Below are 22,972 nucleotides of genomic sequence, written 5' to 3'. Positions count from 1 at the left end.
AAACACCGCAGGTAAGGTTAGATGTCATGTTCTATGATCATTTCTTTCAGCATTAGGAACTAAATATACTAAATGTATGATACTAAAATGTTATTTTCACATATATTAATGTAATAAATGATTGCTTATGCTTTATAAATAAATCTAATTAAAATAAAAGCTTAAGTTTTGTATTTATCTTGTACCATAGAACAAGATTTTCTTTGTATTTCAAGCCCACAAAGTGTCCTTTGATCTCTTATCTGTGGTAATCCACAATGACCCCGTTCTTCAGGTGATTCATCATGTCCTCCCTCGTCTGTTGAGAGGCCATCCCGATCTCTTCTGCCGTGGCATGCTTCATACACGCTCTCTTGAAGTGAGCAGGAAGCTGATCAAAAGTATTCAGGCACATCTTGCACACCAGGGGAATCCTCGCGGGTTTCCTTTGAAAATAAATAATACCATCTGTGTATAGAAACAAGCTAAGACTGATTTCTTAAATTATCCTTAAAATTCTCTCTCATAGTTTGAGCATAATGATTTTATTGCATTTATATAAGAATTGCTCATTGCTCCAAAATAAATAATGGTTTCATAAAAAAGTGAACACTTACTTGGTCTCAGTCACAGACTTTCCAATAGAAGCCATTGTGGAGTTCAGCAACTGCAGGTCCTAGAAGTGGGGAAGGAATTTTAAAAGAGAAATTGAATTACAATACAGAAGGAATGGCTGAGGGTTCACTGAAATATATAAATATACAAATTCCAAAGACTGAGTCCATATAGAAACAACTACTTTTCATTTTCAGTATAAGAAAAAAAAAACATTATCTTCCAAAGCATCATAAAATTGTCCCTTCTTCCAGACTCTACTTCTCTCTTGTAGTAGTACAGCAGACCTTTCCAGGTGAGCAGATCACAGAGTCCGAAATAAGCTTCCTCCATCAAACAAAGTACCTGAACATGACTCTGTCTTCATAAAAGCGCCCCTGTAATAAAGAGATTAAATCCAAAATCAAGAGGGCAGTTGCCTACTGAAATACAAGAAGTCATCAATTTTAACCTAGCAACACATTAAAGGCTGCATCTATACAAGTGCGATTCTAGAAATGCTCACCAGATTACGTTTTAAGAAGGAACTGCACCTCAGGTTCCGCTGAGATCTTAACTCGGATGGCAGGATTCAGAGTCCGGAGTGCGGACTGATGGCGAACGGAGGGTCCACATACTGTGGATCCCTCAGTGATCTTCCGCGTATTCAAACCGCCAGCGTGTGACTCCCCTGTCCCTGTGACCTCATTGGTCTGCTCTCTCCTCTGTGCAGCCGAGCCCGACTCACGGTAAAGTGAAAAAAAAGATGCCCTCAACGTGAGATTTACTCTGGAGCGAGGATAGATGTTACCTTTTTATCATTGAACAGGATGTATGTGATGTGGCGACTAGGTTCAATTTTGTATCCTCTTTAAAAGATTAAGGACTGGGGTGAGTGTGATTTACCACCCTTTCAGCTAAGAACCCGACTTGCGCATCGTTTAAGCTGCATTGACTCGGTCATTTAACTCTTCTCCATTAGCAGGGTTAAGGTTAAAGAAAAAAACATTGCTGACTTCTTTTTTTTTTGCCAGCCGCTAGCGCTGATTAGCAAGGCTTGTATTTCATGTTTTGCAAGTTGCATCCATTTTAAGAAAAACAAGTCGCGTTAAAGACAGGAAATGAATACTTGCATTTAATTAAGTCTAGCCGTAGGCGGTTGTCTGTAATGACCAGTTCTGTTCGAGAAGACACAACAAAGAAGGCACCGCTGGGATTCGAACCCAGGATATTCTGTTTACTAGGCAGGCGCTTTAACCAACTAAGCCACGGCGCCCCAGGAGTGCTGTTCTTTTGCAGCCACTTGGACACACCACTCAGACACATCTGCATTCGGTGTGTGCTCCGCCTGCTTGCTGAGCAAGTTGCCACCTTTACATACAATAGCAACATCGACACTAAGAGAAAGGATGACAAATGGCTCTTATCTGGAACTTTTCATGTCCAAGGAGCTCAATATGCTTTCTGTGTACAACAGGGCCACTGAACTCCACACTGGCCACTGAACCACAGCAGTGGCTTGCTGGCTTGACATCTCCCAAGGAAAATGTTGAAATCACATGTGGAACAGGAAAATGACCCTCGAGTACGAGGGAAAAAAAAGAAAAAGATCATCTGGAGCGCGCCAACCCATGTCCGGACAGCCCAGTTTCGTCGACAAGGTGGCTGAGTGGTTAAGGTGATGGACTGCTAATTCATTGTGCTCTGCAGTCATGGGTTCAAATCTCATTCTCGTCGCTCTCCATGTCTGACACATGTGCCTGTTTGACGTCGGCCCTCCTGTTGCTTGCTCCGGTGCTAGAGCCGTACATTTTCTAGCGGTGGCTGAACATGGTATAGTAGGCCAACGTCGGTATCGAGCAGTGACAGTAACAGTACTTACTGCGCCCCATAAGAAATCGTTTGTCCCTGTTCAAAAGAGATTGTGCGATGTCCTGCGGCGTTCGTAAAGCAAACCTTTGACAGTTTGAAAAGAGGAATTTATTCTGCTTCCTGTGCGTGCAGTAGTTACAAAGTTGAACGTCTTTACACGATCTGCTGCAGTTTTCAGTGGGCGGGCTTTGTCAGATGGCTTGAAAAAACGCACTGTGTTTCGGCTGAACTCCACACGCATGAGCAGTGTCCTGCATGTTTTCTGTGTATAGCTGTCTTTTAACGCATACAGAATTCATTTGAAATCATTGATTTCTCCAATTAACAAGGGTCCCTTTTTGAACCTGCGAGAAGCATTCTTTCAATGTAACAGATTTACTCCGGGGAAAGCCAGCATGACATTGAGAGTAGCTCAAGCTTTCAGCACCCATATTGGACTGCGTGTATGCAGACACCACTCAGAATCCCCTGTAAGATTCTCCCTCAATTCCGTTTTTCAGTGCTTTAGCTCTTTCAAAAGGCTTCGCTTTGCTAGTCACAATCCAAGGCTCATGATAGCATTTGAAAACATTCACCACTGCGTTGGCCGGGAATCGAACCCGGGTCAACTGCTTGGAAGGCAGCTATGCTCACCACTATACCACCAACGCATGCCCACAGGAAGTCTGCAGGACACCACCAGAGAATGCTTTTTTTAAAAAATTTTTTATTAAACATAGAATTTACAAATACAAATACAACAAGAGGATCAGAGTCATGTACAAGAGAAAAAAAATGCAGCAGAAAAAAGCATTTAACTACCAGAGGTAATTAAGTAATTATGTGATCAAATTGTATATTTTACATGTATCATATTTTCCTTGCTTTAATATTTCTCAATTATTTATAAACTTTAGTTTCAACATGCATGCGTTTCCTGTAAAAAATAAAACTCAGCACACAGTTTTTCTTTTAACAACATTTCGAGTACCTCTGGCATTCATGAAAAAGACATACACAAAAGCAAATAACTAACTCTAAGACTGTCTAAACTATTGAGTTTTTCAAAGAACCAGAACTATAACAGTCCTTAACACTTAACTACACCATTCCAAACTAACACTAAAGAAACACTAGTATATACTGGTATAACAAATAAAACCAAACATAATCATTAACTGAGCAGTCACTGGGAGCAAATCTCCTTCCCGTCCACAAAGGCCCTCGCTCCCACAAAGTAGGCTCTCCTCCCCTCTCTTCTGGCAGCTTCAACCTGGGGCCACAGCTGGTTCCTGGTACTCCTGTCCGCAGCAGACAGGTCCTCTGCAAACCTCAGTTTGTTCCCATTCAAATACTCATTCCCCCTCGCCGCTTGCCACAGCATGTCCCTCGCCGTCCTCTTGGTGAACTGTATTATAATCGATCTGGGGAGCACTTGCCCAGACATGTTCGCTCTCCCGAGCTTGTGAACAAAGTCAATGGCCGATATTACGTCCTCCTGGTCCGGCAGGGTCCTTTTACAGATACCCTTCACTGTTGCAACAAGGTCCTTATCACGTTCCTCTTTAACTCCAAATAATTTTAAATTCCATCATCGACGGTATCTATCTACATCGTTCACTTTCAATTCAAGTTCTTTAATATGCTTTTCTTGTTTGGTATTTACTTGTTTAAGAACTTTTACTTCACTCTTTAAGTCTTCAACCTCTTTAAACACACAGTCCATGGACTTTTTAAGACTTTCGATTGCGACTGTATTAGATCAAGTCATTTCCTTCAGCTCACCCATGCTCTGTGCCATCATGTTGAAGATGTTGGTCTGGAGCTCCTCCAGCGTCAGGTTGCCCCTTCCTCTCTTGGCTGCCGGGGTTTTCACAGGTGTGCTGGGCAGGGACTCCGGCTCTTCCTCTGGCAGCTGAGTCTCACTTGGGCTGCGAGCGCTCGCGTACGAGCGCATCTCCAGCACTCTTTCCACGTCCCCTCCAGCTGCTTCACTTTTCCCTTTAGTTGCCATCAATTTTCTTGTAGTGCTATACATATACGATTGAGGTATCTTAGAGTTCTCCTTCGAAGACCCAGCACTCTCTTTTCTTTTCCCAGTGTTACTCATATCGAAATTCTTAAACCTAAAAAAAATAGTTTTTTTTTCTTTCAATTATAACTGAAGTTTAAACAAGTAGTGTTAAGTCCTTATTTTTCTGTAGTCAAAAAAAGCAAAAATTAACATTCAGGTCATGAAAAACTCAAAAAAAATCCTCAACCACTAAACTTTACCTCCCACCTGAGCGCCATCTTGAACGCCCCTACCACCAGAGAATGCTCAAGATTTCGGAAGCTGTCTCCGGGACGTGCTGATTCCACACATCCTGAATAAATCATGATATTGTTAGTTGCTGTAGCTAGACGTTCAAATGAGTTTCATGGCCAGATGGACTGTTTCCTCCAGCGGTATAGTATTGCAGTGAGACAGCACGATGCCTGCAAGACTATGTCACGCTAAACGCCACAGATTGTGTTTGTCCGTTCGTGTCAGTCATCCTGCAGCCACGGGAAGTGGGACACAAACATGCCTCAATGCTTTCAAGACGTTAGGATTTGTTTGTGCAACATCCGAGAAGAGTACTTGTGGCTTGAATGTGAACTGTACGTGCCCACCCCCTTTCCTCTGTAGTGCATGAGTTCCTCCCGGCATGCCCTTCGTCATTGTTCTGTCATCTTGTATTTAAAGGGTTGTATTTCTGCTGCTGAAAAGAATCAACGGGTTTCTTTGTTCCCAACGGAGCCCTTGTCTGTCATGAAATTCTTCAAAACCTCAAGCTAGAAGAAGACGACAAATATGAAGCGTTACAGCAACGACATGCCATGAGACGATTGATAACGATTTCCATAGGATCCCCGCGGTTGCCTGGCAACCGTCAGCTTTGCGCAGTGGCAGTATCGTAGCCTGTGAGGTTTAGCCGAGGCGGGATTATTGCTAGTTGAAAACTTTTCCCAATACCCCGCTTCCGCCGGTTTGCAATACAATCAGCGAAAGCTATTTTTGACAGTCTCGTTAGAGACTGAGCAAGGTGTTTAAAGACAGATTTGGTCATGGTGACATCATGGTAGAAAGAAGCGAGCTTGTTCCCAGTGGGCATTGATTCGTCGAATATACGTATATTTACGGCGAAATTACGGCTATACGTATATATACGTCGCCTCGACGTATAATCAACGTCGAATTGCAACCGTAAAATTGACGACATTAACAAACGCATATATAACGTCGAAAACACATCTAACACAGTGCATGAGGCTTTTTACTGTATGTATCGTGTGTGCCGCAACTAGGAGTATACGGCACTCTGCACAGTGTACGAAGTAAATTATTTTCGCAGCAATTAATTTACATGTGTATAATAAATATAGTAAATATAATAAATTAATTACTGCGAAAATAATTTACTTCGTACACTGTGCAGAGTGCCGTATACTCCTAGTTGCGGCACACACGATACATACAGTAAAAAGCCTCAGGCACTGTGTTAGATGTGTTTTCGACGTTATATATGCGTTTATTCATGTCGTCGATTTTACGGTTGCAATTCGACGTTGATTATACGTCGAGGCGACGTATATATACGTATAGCCGTAATTTCGCCGTAAATATACGTATATTCGACGAATCAATGCCCACAGCTTAGCATACAAGGGTTTTGCTGAGGGGTCTTGCCACCTGCCTGAAAAAAAACAGTAAAATGTTTGAGTGCCTATAGAGTTTCTATTTTTATTTTCTTGACAAAAGTTGATACCATTTCCTGGACACCCCGTCCCCCATCAGTGTGCGGTGCCCGAGGAAAAATCTGTAGGGGGGCGTCTGAAATTCTGAGGGGGGAGTGATATTTCGGTTGAAACGGAGCTGTTCGGTGCAGCTACCCAAATGAAATCTCGCAGCTATGCCATTGATTAGTGCTTCATGATAGAAGATAACGACTAGCAATCTGGTATTTGCGATGAAGTTCAGTTTCACATTTTTCGTCACTCTCACGGTTTGTATTGCCTGGAGCAAAAAGTACCATAAGCGTTCATTTTTGCAGCTACATGGACGTTCTGAATCGTTAAGAAAAAAATGTTGTAAAACCAACAGAAAGCACAGACTGCTATAACTAGTCCTAGTTATATAACAATTTTAAGTATTAAATCGTTACTGCAAGGAACTACTGCAAGGAATCGGTCCACCTGAGCAAACAGGATCGTAATGTTGACACTCAATAATATGTGCAGTTCCTGGACGGATAGCCCTCCTGCCCATCAAACAGACTGAGTGACTGTTCGTGTCATTTAGTGTTGTCTGACCATTGACAAAGTACAACTATTTTTTTAGGGCGCAAATTAAGTTAGGTAAAACTTTTTGCCCAAAACTGAAGGGGCGACATTCCCCCCTCCCCCCGTGATGCCAGGCCTGTCCCCATCCTATTCCATAATGTAATTATATATAATACCATACAACAGTGACCGATCCTTACTAACTGCATGCGTTAAAATTGCACATCAGCTCATAGCAGGGGGCACATAGCCGCGATGTATTATCAATGTTAAATTTCAACCATAATATCGACAACATTAATAAACGCATACGTTGAGAAAATATCGAACCCAGCATATTTTCCGGTTATATACCACAATGCATTGCTAGTATTCGTTGGTCACCATTTTGGACACGTTTTTCAAACGTAGAAGTATATCCGCAAATATCTCAGCAATCCTCTTTTGACGAGTAAGTATGAACAATAATAATACTATCTGAATACATACAGATCTTTCTTAATATTATTTTGATTAAAATAGTATGTGAATAAGCAAAAAAATGGCACATAAAATAGTGTGAATGGGGAAGATGACACAAAATCGTTTTGCCATTTCTCTTATTCTTATTCTATGTTGTACTTTCAAACTTTGGGTACTCTTTAATTAGGATAGACTTTATTGCTCAACTGCTATGATGCAAGCCAAATTTTATACATTGATTTCAGCTTTGAGCTTAGTAAACCGTTCATTTTTTAGATTATACTAAAGAAGATATTAATCATCATTTATTTGGGAAGTAATATTATATAATTTTCTCCTAGCTGCGGTGCTGAAGTCCCACCCTACATCAACAGAAAAAGAAATAAAGGAGCACACAATGTGTTACTTGAAGAATGCATATGCAAGGCAGGGGGCCAGGAGATCTGGACTCTGAAAATAATAGGTTTTTGGTTCTAACAGGACAATTAGACAGGGTTTGCAAATAGTGGACAAAAATCGTCTTAACTTCCATTGTAATATTTTTTTTTCTTGGAAATATAGAAGTTGTACATTTTAAAATGTATATTTGAATCAAAATGTGGTTTTGAGTTAGTGTGTTAATGTAATTAGTTTTGTGTTTGTCATTACTATACTGTATATTGCCATGTTACCAGAATTTGTAGGTGAAGTTTAAGACTAGTTGTGTTTTTTATGATTATTGCCCATATGTTGATTGTTGATTGATTGTATACAATGTATAATTTGAAATACATATGTTTCAGGTGTGAATGTGTATTTTCAGAATAAATTTCTAAACCTAATCATTGGCTTGGTTTACTTGTTTCTACACCTATAAAATCTATCTTTGATGTATAATAGACCTCTACCCATATACGTATAATAGACCTCTAAAATTATCCGTATAAAAGACCTCTAACCATATACGTATAATAGACCTCTAAAGTTATGCGTATAATAGACCTCTAACCATATACGTATAATAGACCTCTAAAGTTATCCGTATAATAGACCTCTAACCATATACGTATAATAGACCTCTAAAGTTATACGTATAATAGACCTCTAACCATATACGTATAATAGACCTCTAAAGTTATACGTATAATAGACCTCTAACCATATACGTATAATAGTCCTCTAAAGTTATCCGTATAATAGACCTCTAAAGTTATCCGGAACTCCAACCATATATGTATAATAGTCCTCTAAATTTATCCGTATAATAGAACTCCAACCATTTATGTATAATGAACGTCTAAACATAGACGTATAACTTTAGACGTACATTAGAATTTCATTCTAGACGAATTGTAGACCACATTTAGACGTCTAAGGTATGCGTTTAATAGACGTATATTATACGTCTTTTGCCCACTGGGTTACGTCTCAACAGAAACGCTCTTTAGCTCTTTCAGCGTTATGCAGAGAACAGCGTCTGTCGAGATCACTTTTGAGTCAGCGCGAAACGCCGTGTGCTGTCAGTTTGATTTCATATTGCTCGTAGCGGCGCCCGGCTTTTGTCTGTCAAACGTTAGGTTGCGCTTCTTCATGCTGCATCGTCGGCATGAGTGGAGCTTTATAAACGTCTGTACTTACTGCGCCCCATAAGAAATCGTTTGTCCCCGTTCAAAAGAGATTGTGCGATGTCCTGCAGCAAACCTTTGACAGTTTGAAAAGAGGAATTGATTCTGCTTCCTGTGCGTGCAGTAGTTACAAAGTTGAACGCCTTTACACGATCTGCTGCAGTTTTCAGTGGGCGGGCTTTGTCAAATGGCTTGGAAAAACGCACTGTGTTTCGGCTCGGGAAACATCATGAGCAGTGTCCTGCATGTTTTCTGTGTATAGCTGTCTTTTAACGCATACAGAATTCATTCGAAATCATTGATTTCTCCAATTAACAAGGGTCCCTTAAAGGATGAGTCAAAGTAACGTCTAATCGGATTAGTTTCCTTAGAGCTGGTTCAGAGTTTGCGCAAGAGTTTACCTTTCACAGATGCGCAAAGAAGAACGTTGGGGGTGCACGCTTCAAGGCGCCTTACAGCTGTAGGGAGTGATTCGAGGCGATTCATGGCGTGTGCTCGTTCCCTTATACCGTACGCCCCGGGGTGCAGTGCTACGATGACGTACAATACCGCTTGGGCACGTAACGGCGTTATATGCGAGTGCGGGACGTGAGGGTTTTCGTTTGTTCGTTTTGTTTTGCTCTGCTTTGCTTTGTTTTGCTTTCCATCGCGTTGGTAAGAGCGTAAATAAAAAGGCGATTCCTGCATCTACCACTAATGTAAGAGCTATTTCAAGTGCGACGTGGTGCGGCTTTCAAATGCTTGTGGGCATTTCTCTGTTGTTGATTCTTTTTTTGTGTGTAACAAAGTGGCATTTTCATGTCCGGACGGGGAGACTTTATCATTCCGACATGAAGCCACCCTTAAGTCCTCTGAGGCGTGTCTGTCTGCAAGGCTTGTATTGTGGAAATGTTTTTTTGAAACGGAGAACGACTTTGAAATAGGCTTCCGCCGGCGCCTCGCGATCCAGGTAAGATTGTAGCAAGAACGCAGCGGCAGCGGGGCTTGCTGTAGTCGTGGCCGAGTGGTTAAGGCGATGGACTAGAAATCCGTTGGGGTCTCCCCGCGCAAGCTCGAATCCTGCCGACTACGTTGTCCGCCTCCAGTTGGTGTGTTCCGGCGCAAGCAAAGAAGCGCGCCTCTTTGCTGTTTCTGGTGGTTTTAAAACACCCAATCGCTTGTACCCGCTGCCTTGGAAATAAATTCTTCAGCGTCCGTGAATGGCATTTTGCAGCTGGAAGCAGATGTCGACGCGTTTTGCACAGAGCACCAAAAAAGCGTCTTTTTTGAAGTCCCAGGCACTAAGCATTGGTGGTTCAGTGGTAGAATTCTCGCCTGCCATGCGGGAGGCTCGGGTTCGATTCCCGGCCAATGCAGTGGCTTTTGCAGCAAGCGGCTCCATCACTTGCATCCCCTTGCAACTCGCAACTCAAAAAACCCACTGAAGCTAAGCAGGTGTGAGCCAGGTCAGTACCCGGATGAGGGTGAGCTACAGGAAAAAACAAAGCTTTCAGCTGGAAGCGGTGTTAATGGTGCCGGCGGGGGGGGGCGCTCACCCTGAGGTCTGTGCGGGTCCCAATGCCCCAGTATAGTGACGGAGATGCTGTGTTGTAAGAGGGCGCTGTCTTTTGGATGAGATGTAAAACCGAGATCACAGCGCTCTGTGGTCATTAAAAATGACCACCAAAACCTTTGACAAAAGCTTTTGGTAATTGATGGTCTTCAATAATGCTTCTCCTTTAGGTACATTTTAAATCAGCTGAAAAATGCTGTGAAATGGGGGGGCAATTCAGGCCAGTGTAGGATTTGGGTTACAAGAACCATGAAAATGCACGAGAAAGCCCGTACACTGAATTACACGGCTTTCTATTCAAAGGAGGGCAAAAGAAATTCCCTGAGATCGATTTTTTGCAGCACAGAGAGGATTACTGTCGTGAGGCCGGTTAGCTCAGCTGGTTAGAGCGTGGTGCTAATAACGCCAAGGTCACGGGTTCGAGCCCCGTACGGGCCAGGTCCTTTTCTCCTCTCTTACCAAAGCTGTTAGGTTCCTTTCCGTGGTGAGATGGGTTGTCATGCAACGCTGCCACATAGTGCCGACAGACAAGAGTGTTGCGGGAGAAGAGAAAAGTGTTTGAAGATTTAAGAGTGTCTTAGGTGGAGCCAAAATCAAGTGTCACAAATGCAAGTGGTTGGATTTCCAATGTTTAATATGGTAAAAATAAGCAGAAGTTATCTGCCGGTCATGGCACAATCTGCCATGCTTTTGTCAGATACTGTAAAGTGGTGTCGAACTGGAGCCTCACCATTTGCATATGTGAGGCTCCAGTTATACATCGAGTGTCACATTAAATGACAAAAATGAAGAGAGTTAAAGCAGCTAGAGAGGTTTTCTTACAAATTTTGAGTTGACACAGTTTTGGAAAATGTTTCCTTCACGCTGCACTGTACAACATAGGCAGCCAAGAGTCTCCAAAACAAAACAGAATTGACAGATAGGAGAAAATTCCCACTCGTCCTGAAGTTCCCAAAATCCAGCAGGTGGATTTTGGGAATGGCATACAGACCCCTGGCACAAGTGGTCTGTGCCAGGGGTCTGTATGCCGTTAACCATGCCGCTTAACCCAGTAGCACCACCACAGTCTTAAAGGAAACCGGTGTAACAACATGTCCGGGTAACTTTTTCCATTCACCCGCAGCCCTTTGTGTAAGGATGTGCCACATATGTGGCGTTTTTATCATAGTTATCATAGTTTTCTGATTTTGACCATTTAGATTTAATTGATTGTTGTGTTGAAAAGTCTTTTATTTTTATCACAGTGTAGTTTTCTGATTTTGAGATATGGAGCATTGGCGTTATTCACACAGCAGCTGTATCGACGAGCAGTGAAAAAAGTGTGGTGGAAACGTCGGACCCTAAGGTGGTGACTGCATCGGAGACGGCTGTTAAGACGCTGATCAAAACCAAACGTGTCAAGCCTTCGGAGAGAAATAATAACACGCCTAAAGACTTGGTGTTTGGTGATGTGGGAGACTCAGTGCGGTATATTGCACAGTTAGTATCAAAGGTGGGCACTAATGAGGTGGATAAAAAGCGGGGTTTAGAGAATCTAAGAGCCGCTTTAGCAAGTGTACATTCAGTGTTTCCAAAACTGATCCAGGTTTACGCCGCTAGACTCTTAGACGTTTTTTTCTAAAGAAGATGCTGATCTAACCTCTGGATTTCGTTACCTGATAATGCTATTTCATGGTGCACTGGCGAAGACCCACCGGGATAAATGACTAAACATGTGCATGGTGCAGTCCAGAGAATATTGGATGAACTTTCTCCAAACATCGGGGCGAATGATTTTGTACAGCTGCGTTTGACTGCGGGTGGTTTTAACAAACCCTTGTTCTCACGCAGGAGACAACCCGGAGAATTAAATGCTGCTGATTTTTTAAGCCACATCTCAGACCTCTTACAGAGCCACACAGAAATTCTCACCGATGACAGCCTCCGATTAGTGGTGACGATAGTTAGGAATATGCAGGGGGGTGCCCGTCGAAGATTTAAATCCGTTCTGGGTAATTGCTCAGAAAAAAGCGCACCTTATCGACTTACATTACACGGGCGGTAATCTGTGTTTCACTGGGAGTGTGTACGGTTTGTTGAATGAAGGTTGTACCAATGGGGAAATGTTACAGGGCGCTAAACGAATGCACAAAGAGTTGGGTTTTTCAGAGAATCAGAAAATTAGTTTGTCAGACATTACTGCTTTTGAAAAACATTTAAAGGTGGTCATTAAAATTTTGTACCATGACCAGGGTGATTGGAAATATTTTACAACGGGGCCCACACCACCTAATTCTAAAATACTTTTTGTTCTACTGCATGAAGAGCATTTTTATGGGGTTTTAAATTTTAAAGCTTTTGTGGGGGCGGCATATTTTTGCACTAACTACCATGCGGCGTATAGCCACAAGAACGCACACGCCTGTGTTAAAACTTGTAAAACCTGTTTAGATCCCCAGTGTTGCGAAATTGATGCAGAAATTCAGAATTGTCCGGCCTGTAAGGTCTTTTGTCGTAGCTCTCAATGTTTGGCGAGACACTTTCGGAATGCAGCGACGGGTGTTAGTAAGTGTGAGCGCAGGGTCTTTTGTGAGAAATGTGAGGTTTATAACCTCTCTAGTCACAAATGTAAAGAGAAACTGTGCTCGCATTGTAACAACGTGATCGACACCCCTGACACACATTTGTGCTACATACTGCCTTTGGACAACCCCAAAATTTCAAACAAGTACATTTTTTTCGACTTTAAATGCATGCAAGAAACGGGGACACACATACCAAATTACATCCATGCCCTTCATATTAACAATAAACGAAGCTGGGAATTTTATGGTGAAACTTGTCTAAAGGATTTTGTGTGTAAATTTATCGATAGACGTTTCAAAAACCATACATTCATATCGCACAATGGCAAGGGATATGACAATTACCTAGTAATCAGACAGTTGTAAGATGAAAAGATGGACGTTGAACTAATTAATCAGGGTGGTAAGATAATGTGTATGACCGTAAAAGCTCTGAACATCAGATTTATCGATTCTTTAAACTTTCTACCTATGAAATTAAGCAAACTGTCGGCCGCCATGGGGTTCCCCGGGGGTAAGGGTCATTTTCCACACTTGATGAACACTTCAGAAAACCAAAATTATGTCAGCCCGATGCCGCCGCCAGAACTTTACGGCGTTAACTACATGCTGCAGAGGGAGAAAGCCGAGTTTTTGGTTTGGTATGAAGAATGCAAGGGAAGTGTGTTTAACTTACAGAGAGAGTTGAAACGTTACTGCCAGTTGGATGTGGCAATTCTAAGAGAAGGCTGTGTCAGGTTTTGGGACAAGGTCATGAATATGACCAGACAGACACGCGTGACTGAGTCAGGGGCCGCCTGCGTTGTGTGCATCGACCCCTTTCAGTTTGTGACCATCGCTAGTGTCTGCATGGCCATGTTCAGACTTATGTTTTTACAGGAAGAGACGATAGCGTTGCTACCCCATGACAATTACCACCACCAGCAAAAACGATTTTCTACACCCAGCATTCAGTGGCTTATGTACATCGAACACACAGAGCCCGTTAAAATCCAACACGTGTTAACCACGGCCGGTGAGTTCAAGGTTGGACAAAGCTGAAAGCTCAAAGCTGAAATAAATGTATAAAATTTGGCTTGCATCATAGCAGTTGAGCAATAAAGTCTGTCCTAATTAAAGAGTACCTAAAGTTTGAAAGTACAACATAGAATAAGAATAGAGAAATGGCAAAACGATTTTGTGCCATCTTCCCCATTCACACTATTTTTATGTACCATTTTTTGCTTATTCACGTACTATTTTAATCAAAATAATATTAAGAAAGATCTGTGTGTATTCAGATAGTATTATTATTGTTCATACTTACTCGTCAAAAGAGGATTGCTGAGATATTTGCGGATATACTTCTACGTTTGAAAAACGTGTCCAAAATGGTGACCAACGAATACTAGCAATGCATTGTGGTATATAACCGGAAAATATGCTGGGTTCGATATTTTCTCAACGTATGCGTTTATTAATGTTGTCGATATTATGGTTGAAATTTAACATTGATAATACATCGCGGCTATGTGCCCCCTGCTATGTGCTGATGTGCAATTTTAACGCATGCAGTTAGTAAGGATCGTACTGTTGTATGGTATTATATATAATGACATTATGGAATAGGATAAACGAAGTAATACTAAGACATGTTCTTATGGATTTGTCTTACCTTGAGATATGTTATTGGATTTCAGGATTAACTTCCTCATTCAATGTAGTGGTGATTCTTTGCCTGGTCAGTACCTGGGTGGGAGACCTCCAGCGAACAATTAAGCTTGCTGCTGGAAGTGGTGTTAAGAGACTCTTAGGATCTTCCAGAGGTCTCTATCCAATAGCACTAGTTGCCTTAGAGCTGGCTCAAACATTGCTCAAGAGTCTACCTTTCACAGATGCGCAAAGATGAATGATGGGGGTGCACGCTTCAAGGAGCCTTCCAACTGTAGGGACCGATTAGAGACGATCCGTAGCATGTGTTCGTTTCCATATACGCCCCGTGTCTCAACGGTAGGACAGAGTCAAATACTGCCTCGACACGTAACAGCGTTATATTAAACCGCAGGACTTGAGGGCTGTTTTGTTTGAATGTTCAAGGCATTGGTAAGAGCGTAGGTCAAGGGCCATTGGTGCATCTCCTGTAACTGGAGCAAAAATGCTATTCAAAGTGCAGTGACTAAAATCGTCGTCCACATGTCTCCGTTGTTGATTGCTTTCTGTCTAAGAACGTTCTGTTTTCATGTCCGAACGGGGAGACTTTATCATTCCAACTTGAAGCCACCCTTAAGTCCTCTGAGGTGTGTGTGTGTGTGCTTGCACGTATGGCGTAAAAGGTTTCTTAAACGGAGAGCGAACTTGAAAAAAGTTGCCTCCGCTGCCGCCGCCGCCTCGCACTCCCTGTTCGATTGTAGCAAGAAGGCAGCGGCCACGGCGCTCGCTGTAGTCGTGGCCGAGTGGTTAAGGTGACGGACTTGAAATCTGTTGGGGTCTCCCCGCGCAGGTTCAAATCCTGCCGACTACAGCGTCCTTTGCATTTGGTTGCGTGCGTGCGTGTAAAAGGACCAGCGCCGTTTCGTTTTCGCTGGGACCTTTAACACTCTAAATCGCCTGGACCCGCAGCCTGTGAAATCGATTCTTCAGCACCCACGAAGGACGCTTTGCCGCTGGACACAGATACCGATGCTTTTCTGCAACGAGCTTTCCAGCTGAATTTTCTCGGCAGCTCCGTACTGAACCTGTTCTCCATTGCAACATAGCGGAGGCTCGTCACGTCTATAGCAAGGCTGTGTAGGACCGCATACGCCACAGTGACTTGTACACAGACCACATGAAAGGCAAGCAAAATACACTTTTAAAATTCCAAAGACTCACAAGGTCAGAGGAACAGCGATGACCTGAACAGATCTGTTACAGAAGTCTAGGTTGACCTTTTTAGAGCTGTAATTGCATTTTTGTTTAATAGAAGATCAAATCTACTCGCATGTACCAGCACCTTACAGTTTATTGATGTTAATTCTGTTTAAGTAATAAGATTGCTAACGATGTTGGACTTTAGCCGGTGTTTTTTAGAACAAATTGCTTACACTTCTGTAAGGAATACGCAGTACGTGCCTTTGTCAGTCATTGCTCACCATACCTGTAACTTTCTTATCTAACTCACTTCCTCAAATAGTGAAGGTCCACAAACATAAATGAAAAAAAACCCTTGTTGTAGATGAGGTGCACAAAAAAGCAGCCCCTGATAGTGTATAACACATTTGTACTATTGCAGAGACACATGTAACATATATATATACTGTATATATTTATATATGAAACAGAAATAGAAACAGAAACAGGAATCGCGTACTCACCTGGAGAATCTCTGTAGGAATATCTAGCATTTATCAATGGAAATAAAAGCTGCTTTAATACAGTGCATGTTCAAACTCAAACCCTCAGCTGCTGTTCTTGTTTGTTTTGGGACAAATTGCAACTGAGCATCGCATGAGCCGTTACGTACCCTTATCTGTTAGGGAATTTCAAGGGAGGAGTTAGGTCAGAATGGGTAGGCTGCAAAACAACAAGTAAAGATTTATTCCAAGATGAAACGTTGTGGCGGTTTTCTTATCTTTTTAGCATGGACTAAACTTTTACGTGTTCCTTATATGCTATATATGTATATATTAGCACCAATGTCGTTCTTAAAAACTAACATGAAATTGTCAGGGACATTCAGCTATATACAAAGACGAGACAGACAAAGTAATAATTCTGTATTAACGTGCCCTACATATTGACGCAATGATCGAACTAACTGACATGTTCTGATTCAGATCCCCTGCAGTTCATGCCAATTAGAACAATAGCAATGCTGAGTCCTCCCCACCCTACCGAGCACAAATTCAGCTGCTCTGCATGTTTTTTCATTGCAATTGAGCTCGGAGCTGGAGATGATCTCCATACAGTTCTGTGTTCACTAGCCCGCACTTGCGTGCTAATTTACGGGTTGTGGCAAATGCTTTTCTATAGTTCATATACATGACGGCAACCTGTTACCGAGGAACCTGAGAGGTTTAAAAGCCTCACGAGCCAGGCAGGACTCGAACCTACAATCTTCTGATCCGAAGTCAGACGCGTTATCCATTACGCCACTGGCCCATAGAACATGCGCTTGCACTCCACCACTGAGAGCTCTACACTGCTACTAGTAGTACACTTCCCCATCTAAATTTTCACAGCAAGAAACTTGTGTTTCCTACTATTTTTATCAGGTTTAAAATATCATCTCCTTAAAACAGAAAAAGTGTTGATGTGTCGTGCTGAAATTCCGATTGATTTTGAATTCAAAGAAAAAAGGTTTTCTTCCAAAACACCATGAAATTGTCACATCTTGCAGACAATAGGTGTATTCCATGTTGAAAAGAGAAGAAAGAAAACCATGGAGCCTTTTACAGGTGTGAGAAGACCTCACAGTCGAAACGCTGTTTCCGTTCTTCTCTTTTCAGCATGCAATAAACCCATTGCTTGTTCCTTTGCAGCCGAGGCATGCTGACGTAGCTACCCAGCTGAACATCTTGCAGACTCTACAGTACTTCTCTCCTGTAGAAGTAAAGCAGGGCTTGCTGGGTGAGCTTTTGCTCCGGTAAATTAGGTCACGTGTCATGTTAAATCACTTCTTCTAAACACAACATTTGCTGGTGCTAGCTTTCCCCATTAAAAAAAAGAGACATTTCCCTTACAGTACATGACATATCGTTTTTATTCTATCAATAAGTATAGAAATTAAACAAAAGAAAAAATGGTGTTGCCAAAGAATGCACAGCTTGGACATGAAAAGTGCCCGATAAATGCCATTTCTCATCATTTCTCTTGGCGTCAGTTCTGCTATTAAATGGGACGGAGGCAACGGGCTCAGAGAGCATGTTAAGTGCACACCGAACGCAGATGTGTCCAAGTGTCTGTAAAAGTGCGGTGCTCCCTAGTGGCTTAAAGTGCCCGCCTAGTAAGCAGGCGATCGTGGGTCTGAATACCAGTGGTGCCTCTCTCCGTGTCTTGTTGTGCCGAATGTCTCATTTCAGACAAACATGTACAGCTTGGTTCAGTTTAATGCAAGAATTCATTTCCTTTCTGGAATAACTTGTTTTTGAAGAAATCCATACAGCTTGTGAAAGATGAAATCCATTTCTTGGTTGTCAGTGGAAAAAGATTGCCGGCTGCAAGAAGCGCAAGTGATTGTTTTCTTTGACCATAAACCTGCAAATGTAGGGAGCACAAGCGGCCGTCAGTCTCTGTGGCGCAATCGGTTAGCGCGTTCGGCTGTTAACCGAAAGGTTGGTGGTTCAAGCCCACCCAGAGACGCATGTCTCAGTTTTTCCAATGTAAACATCATCACCGCTAAAGAAGATGGCGCAGAAGGCTCCACAGTCGAAACGTTTTGCTTCTTTTCTTCTCTTTTCAGCATGGAGTAAACCTTTGTTTGATCCTTTGCAGCCTAAGCATGCTGACGCAGCTACCTTTCTCTTAACGCGCCTCAATCATTATTCACCAAAACGATCAGCAGAATAAGTCACTTTGTGGTGATGTCACTCCTCTGCTTCACAAATGTCCTTAGTGACGGGCCATTTCTTTCTGCCATTTTTCCGGAGCGGTTATGGATTGCTCCATCATTTCCCTCTTACTTTCCATCACTAGATTGAAAAAAAAAACAGAAACAGGCTGACAGGACGACAATCAAATTGCAAAAACTCATCAAAGCACTCGATAAAGTATTTGAATCCACAAGTAGCTACAGATGTAGCCATTCAAAATGGGTGAGGTATTTCACGGCATACCGCGACACGCCCACCGGGGTATCACGCGGTATCACGTGTGTCACGTGACTAGCTATCCGGCGTCGCCTTGTAAAACCGCCAGGGGGAGCTTAACCTCTCATGTACAGCATTCGAGCCTTTAATTTTGAACTGTGTATCACAGCATGTTAATCATCAGTCATTCAAATGTTGGTATATTTTATGAAAGCAAGATTGCTCAGTTGGACAAAAGTACACAACCTACCTTTATCAGAAATATTTATGCATCAAAGCCTTTACTGAAGATATTACTAATAGTATTAATAATGGATGACTTTGGACAAGCTGTATACTCAAAGTATAATTTCTTTAGCACATTTGTACAAGCACTTGGAATCTGTCCAAGCCATACTTTGTCAGGCATTTTATTTTACTTCAACGGGGCATAAAAACTTCCTTGCTTTTAACAGGGCGTTTCATAATTTCTACTACGAGAATGATTTAAAATGCGACACCTATCATTCAACTAGAGCTTAAAATATCACAAGGAAAAATACACACCGGTATTCCATTTCTCCCTAAACATTGTAAGCTTCGAAGTCTTTAACTAACGTGATACCGGATACGTCAACAAGCATACTTTTAGAATTTGATTAAAAGGGAATATAATATGGAATCGCGTATCTCAAGAATTTAATAACGGTATGATTATATCCGTGTACTGCGGCAGAACTGTGTAGGGCTGTTTCGCCTGCCTGATCATGCGAGCTGTCTTGTAGCCTCCTGGTCTGGGTGCGTGACTACCAACTGGCAGGTTGTGTGTTCAAATCCAGCTGCTGCTGGACCTTCCAGTTTTATTTATTTATTTTTTAATCGCGTAACATAAACATATTACCGTATGCAAACTGTACTGTATACAATATGTATATGTATATTTAATGTCTTAACTGTGCCCGTTTAAGTATTGAATATTCATATCTAATTTTACCACTGAAGGGAAATCTTAACATAAACATACAGTATATGGCTGGTCTCGGTACTTTAAAGAAAAAAATACACACCAGTATTCCATTTCTCCCTAAACATTGTAAGCTTCGAATGAAACCACTAAATAAAGACATAAATATAGAAATCTTAAGATTTGTTTTATTTAATGTTGGTAGCAGGATGAACTGTCAGAGTGTATATTTTGTCGCAAAGTTGCTACAAGATGTTAACAGTGAAAAAGGTATTTAGAAATGAGTTATTTCAAGATGAAAAAGAAAACATACACGAAACATGGTTTCATTACGACCAGAATCGGTCTTGAGATATTTTTAACTTGATTTACAGTATTTGAGAGGTATGTCTTAACACCGATACTACAGTGCTTAAGTACTGCTCACGTATATGTTTCTAGGTTTATATTATGCATTTCATACGGTCAAATTACTTTTGAGCAACTAATAAGAAGCGCGAAACGGTATGCGTTTTAGTTTCGTTTTGTGCTGGAACCCGTGGATTGATTAGAGATATCAAGTACATACAAGTCATTTTTTAAATGTTGTAGTTCGTCTTGAAAAAATGTTATGAGTACATCATCTATCAACAATTACACAGGTTCTGTTTCCATATTGCGGATTTTGGTTAGGTACAGTATTATCAAATCCAGTGGCGCTGTGTGTTACTTTACTGAGTCCCAATCTGTGATTGAAACCTGTAAAACCGGTTTAATTCGTCACAGCCAGCACTCTTCAGGTGTGAGGGTCTTCTGCTCAGAATGAAACGCTAAAATGTTTGTGTATATTCTAATGGTAGTGGGGGCAGGGTGTGTGGGAACAGGTTTGTTCTTCACACCTGAAACATTTTCTCTGAAAGGATTTTCTTCGAAGTTTAACCGATCTTGTTACAGCATGTTACAGTTTACTATTATTAACCATATTAATTTTAAGTGCTTAATGTAAAATCTTGTAAAAATATATTTTCATTGTTCAAATATACATTAATATACATTAAGTCTGACTATCATATAATAAGTTAAATACAAAACTAAAGAAAAAATAGGGTTAAATATAATTCAAAATATTTTGCTAACAATGTTAACTGTTTATGAATAATAAAATGTATTAACTAAGGAGTAGGATGGCACAGTTGTTAGTATGTTTTTTGTTTTGTTTCTTTTTCATAAATACAACAGTAGTACCTGATGTCTCAGTGGCTTTCAAAATTAAATTATGCATGCAAACCTGTGAACTAGAAAGATAACTAAGATTTTAATACTAATTAAATGACCGCGGGCACTTCCCACCCCCTCTACATTCTCAGAGTAGAACAGACTAACCTTCTAATGAAAGACGGTCCACCCCCCACGGACAGGAAAAGTGCCCACAGGCACTTAAACTTAATATGGTCAGTAACGGTAAACAGTAACATGGTAAGAAGGAGCACGTACAAACGTTTTCGAAATAACCACATGTAAGACTCTGATCCTAAAAATGTTTAGGGAGAAAGTGGAATACTGGTGTGCTTCCAGAAGAATCAGTATGGCTCAGAGATTAAATAAAACTTCACAGACATTAACGAAGAGCATAACGCGTGTACTGTATACACTGCAAGTACTGTACAACCCAACTCTCTGCAGGAGTGCTGGCTGTGACGAATTGAACCGGTTTCACGGGTATTTTCAAAGTAAGAGGCGAGATTTCCAGCGAAAGACACCCCCTCAAAAACCCAGTAAATACAGTACTTACTAGTTAAAGGCTAGGCTCCCGACTACGGCGAAAGGAACCCTTCTTTCATTAGAAGACAATGAACATATTTTAGCCCTGAATGAATTAATAGCAAACATGGTTTACATAAAAGACATTTTTCCAAGAAAGTTTAGCCTTTGTCACTAATGAAACCACTAAATAAAGACATAAATAGAAAAATCTTAAGATTTTTAAAATACATGACTTTGCTAAAATTTATTTGAAAATAAAAACAATTACAACCGCCAGGGGAAAGAGAGAACAGGGGAGGGATGTTGGTTTTGCATAAGGGGCGGGGCTATGGAAAGTAGGTATGTTTGGGAATGTGTAGTTACATGTTCTGGCTGTTTGTGAATTATCGTTGTTGAGTATGGAGTGTTGAGGTATTGATTTTGTGTAATGTTTTATGTTGAAAATTGAGGTGGATTTTGTTTATGATAAACAGGATAAACTGGGATGGGAGGAAGGTTTGGTTTTGCATAAGGGGCGGGATTATGATAATTGGAGGACTTTGCGAGTGTAAAATGGTTTGATTATTTGATTTTGTATTGTGGTTGTTATCTATGTTTTTGGTTGGTATTATGTTTATATGGTTGTTTTTGTTGGTTGGTTGTTATTATGGTTATTAATAATACGATCTATAGTTGAAATCTGAGCCTAAATAAAAAGAAAAAGCAAGTGATTAGGTTTATGAGCAATCTAATTACTTATTCGTTTAAAAAGCTATATAAAATAAAGTTTATTATTAATTTGCTGGACAGAGCGGTGAACATTATTATGCATAAGACAAAGATAACGATCCTGATCAGTTTAGAAATCTGTGTACGCTGTAAGGTTTTTACTTCTTAAACTTTTAAAATACACGTTTTGAATAGAAAGAAATCCTCTTCCTGGTATAGCACACCAGCACGTCTTTTTTCTCCAATCAGAGGGGTCAGCCAATCACCATTCTGCGTTGGGTAGCAACGGGTGACTGTTCTCAGGCGGAAGATGTAAACAGCTTAATGTTCGTGTTAAATATTTTTTTTTAATTCAATTAAACGGGCACAGTTAAGACATTAAATATACATATACATACTGTATACAGTACAGTTTGCATACGGTAATATGTTTATGTTACGCGATTAAAAAATAAATAAATAAAAATGAAAAGTCCAGCAGCAGCTGGATTCGAACACACAACCTGCCAGTTGGTAGTCACGCACCTAGACCAGTAGGCTACAAGACAGCTCGCATGATCAGGCAGGCGAAACAGCCCTACATAGCTCTGCCGCAGTACACGGATATAATCATACCGTTATTAAATTCTTTAGATACGCGATTCCATATTATATTCCCTTTTAATCAAATTCTAAAAGTATGCTTGTTGACTCCGGTATCACGTTAGTTAAAGACTTCGAAGCTTACAATGTTTAGGGAGAAATGGAATACTGGTGTGTATTTTTTTCTTTAAAGTACCAAGACCAGCTATATACTGTATGTTTACGTTCCAAAATTAATATCGTTTATGGCCTTCACACGCGTTACAGTATGCTCCTATTCTTTTTATGCTCAGCTACTAAGATTTCCCTTCAGTGGTAAA

General features: G+C 41.1%; 8 non-coding genes across 8 annotated transcripts; 5 read left to right on the top strand and 3 right to left on the bottom strand.

Moving 5' to 3' along the window:
• Nucleotides 1–1,775: 1,775 nt before the first annotated feature.
• On the bottom strand, nucleotides 1,776–1,849 carry trnat-agu (transfer RNA threonine (anticodon AGU)). The gene has a single exon. It is a non-coding gene; the product is annotated as a tRNA-Thr (tRNA).
• A 1,174-nt stretch (nucleotides 1,850–3,023) lies between these two features.
• trnag-ucc (transfer RNA glycine (anticodon UCC)) lies at nucleotides 3,024–3,095 on the bottom strand. Its single transcript has one exon. It is a non-coding gene; the product is annotated as a tRNA-Gly (tRNA).
• A 2,246-nt stretch (nucleotides 3,096–5,341) lies between these two features.
• On the top strand, nucleotides 5,342–5,483 carry LOC138233379 (U4 spliceosomal RNA). The gene has a single exon (XR_011187491.1). It is a non-coding gene; the product is annotated as a U4 spliceosomal RNA (small nuclear RNA).
• A 4,596-nt stretch (nucleotides 5,484–10,079) lies between these two features.
• Nucleotides 10,080–10,150, top strand: trnag-gcc (transfer RNA glycine (anticodon GCC)). The gene has a single exon. It is a non-coding gene; the product is annotated as a tRNA-Gly (tRNA).
• A 561-nt stretch (nucleotides 10,151–10,711) lies between these two features.
• On the top strand, nucleotides 10,712–10,785 carry trnai-aau (transfer RNA isoleucine (anticodon AAU)). Its single transcript has one exon. It is a non-coding gene; the product is annotated as a tRNA-Ile (tRNA).
• Nucleotides 10,786–15,329: 4,544 nt separating this feature from the next.
• trnas-uga (transfer RNA serine (anticodon UGA)) lies at nucleotides 15,330–15,411 on the top strand. The gene has a single exon. It is a non-coding gene; the product is annotated as a tRNA-Ser (tRNA).
• Nucleotides 15,412–16,957: 1,546 nt separating this feature from the next.
• Nucleotides 16,958–17,030, bottom strand: trnar-ucg (transfer RNA arginine (anticodon UCG)). Its single transcript has one exon. It is a non-coding gene; the product is annotated as a tRNA-Arg (tRNA).
• A 1,126-nt stretch (nucleotides 17,031–18,156) lies between these two features.
• trnan-guu (transfer RNA asparagine (anticodon GUU)) lies at nucleotides 18,157–18,230 on the top strand. The gene has a single exon. It is a non-coding gene; the product is annotated as a tRNA-Asn (tRNA).
• Nucleotides 18,231–22,972: the final 4,742 nt, after the last annotated feature.

The sequence above is a fragment of the Lepisosteus oculatus genome, unplaced genomic scaffold (genome assembly GCF_040954835.1).
Source record: "Lepisosteus oculatus isolate fLepOcu1 unplaced genomic scaffold, fLepOcu1.hap2 HAP2_SCAFFOLD_67, whole genome shotgun sequence".
In the NCBI taxonomy this organism is placed as follows: domain Eukaryota; kingdom Metazoa; phylum Chordata; class Actinopteri; order Semionotiformes; family Lepisosteidae; genus Lepisosteus; species Lepisosteus oculatus.
The sequence above is the reverse complement of the archived record's forward strand: the minus strand, read 5'-3'. Positions and strand labels throughout refer to the sequence as shown.